Genomic DNA, 2,017 nt, shown 5'->3' with positions numbered 1-2,017 from the left:
AAAAAAAAAAAAAAGCTCAACACCTCAGCACCTGTAACCCAGCAGCTAGGCGCCAGCCACATACACCAGAGCGGGTGGGTTTGAATCCAGCCCAGGCCAGCCAAACAACAATGACTACTACAACCAAAAAATAGCCAGGCATTGTGGTGGGTACCTATAGTTCCAGTTACTTGGGAGGCTGAGGCAAGAGAATCTCTTAAGCCCAAGAGTTGAAGGTTGCTGTGAGCTGTGATGCCATAGCACTCTACTGAGGGTGACATAGTGAGACTCTGTCTCAAAAAAAAAAAAAGCCAAAAATAGAATCCTGGGCCACTCTGGCATTGAGAAAATGAACAGAGGAGGAAGAAAGAAAAATGGAGCTGCGGGGCCATCTTCTGTGCCAAAGAAAGATGTTACCTTTAGAACCATATGTATGTCCACTGCTTTCCTATGTTTACTACATGAAAGGAGTCGTCTTTGGCCTTTCTTTGGTCTTTCTTTCCTTGAGCCACTCTTTTGTGGCTGGTCCCTCTCCAGGGCAGGAAGTCTATCTCGGAAAGGACCCTGAGTCTCACCTTTCACCTAGGAGGTCTTGTGGTCTCATGGATTGGGATCACTGGCTTTGTTTTGCCAGTTGGAGCAAAGTCCCCGGGGTCTACTGTGACTCTGAAAGTCCCTTCCTTTCTGCATGCCCAGTTCCTCAGCTACAAAGCAGAGTGGGAGGGGGGGGTTTGAATGAGATATGATTCCTTACATGCTTTCTATCTCTATATGATTATTTTTTCTAGAAACAGATGTCCCCATCTAGGAGACATTTTGCCTCAAAGCTATGGGCTTGTATAGAAGATCTTTATCTCTGGAGAGAAAAAAAAGGTCCACACATGAACCCTAAGACTAATATTTGCCTAAAGCTTTACACTTTACAGAGCCGCTTCATTTAAATTACTTTACTACTACTCTTTAGTATAACTGTTAAAACTATCCCCATTTGGGGCAGCACCTGTGGCTCAAAGGAGTAAGGTGCCATATGCCGGAGGTGGCAGGTTCAAACCCAGCCCCAGCCAAAAATAGCAAAAAAAAAAAAAAGTTAAACTATCCCTATTTAGCAGATTAGATAGCTGAGAATCAGAGAGATCAACTACTTCAAGTTTCCATAGATGGGTAAAAAAAAAAAAAAACATAGTAGGGACTGGGCATGGCAACTCACACACGTTATCTTAGCCCTCCGGGAGGCCAAAGCAGGTGGATTCCCTGAGCTGAGGAGTTTGAGACCAGCTTGAGCAAGAGTGAGACCTGTTTCTACTAAAAATAGAAAAACTGGCAGTGCCTGTAGGGTGCTGGCCACATACATAAAAGCTGGTGGGTTTGAACCCAGCCTAGGCCAGCTAAAACAACAATGACAACTGCAACAACGACAACAACAACAAAAAAAATAGCCAGGCATTGTAGCGGAGGCCTGTAGTTCAGCTCAAGAGTTTGAGGTTGCTGTGAGTGGTGATGCCACAGCACTCTACCCAGGGTGACAGCTTGAGACTCTGTCTCAAAAAAAAAAAAAAGTAAATAAAATAGAAAAACTAGCTGGGTGTTGCAGTGGGTGCCTGTAGTCCCAGCTACTAGGAAGGCTGAGGCAGGAGGATCACTTTAGCCCAAGAGATTGAGGTTGCTGTGAGCTATGTTGCCACTGCCTCTACCAGGACAACTTACTGCAAATCTTGTGCTGCCTGGGTTTATTCCCAGATGCATTTTGCCTAAAAATTATCCGGATTCAATATTGACATAAGAACATATCTAAATAACTTAGAAATAGGGTTATATTAATTAAAATATGTTGGCTTGGCGCCTGTGGCTCAAGTGGCTAAGGCGCCAGCCACATACACCTAAGGTGGCGGGTTTGAATCCAGCCCAGGCCCACCAAACAACAATAATGGCTGCAACCAAAAAAGAGCCGGGCATTGTGGCGGGCGCCTGTGGTCCCAGCTACTTGGAAGGCTGAGGCAGGAGACTCGCTTGAGCCCAGGAGTTGGAGGTTACTGTGAGC

The 2,017-nt window shown here is 45.5% G+C and overlaps 1 protein-coding gene across 2 annotated transcripts in view; it reads left to right on the top strand.

Moving 5' to 3' along the window:
- The window catches only part of MFSD4A (major facilitator superfamily domain containing 4A), a 33,930-nt gene that overhangs the window by 21,817 nt on the left and 10,096 nt on the right, over positions 1-2,017 (top strand). The window lies entirely within an intron of this gene.

Source organism: Otolemur garnettii, unplaced genomic scaffold, assembly GCF_000181295.1.
Source record: "Otolemur garnettii isolate 467f Iridium unplaced genomic scaffold, OtoGar3 scaffold00055, whole genome shotgun sequence".
In the NCBI taxonomy this organism is placed as follows: domain Eukaryota; kingdom Metazoa; phylum Chordata; class Mammalia; order Primates; family Galagidae; genus Otolemur; species Otolemur garnettii.
This window is presented reverse-complemented; position numbering and strand designations above follow the sequence as displayed.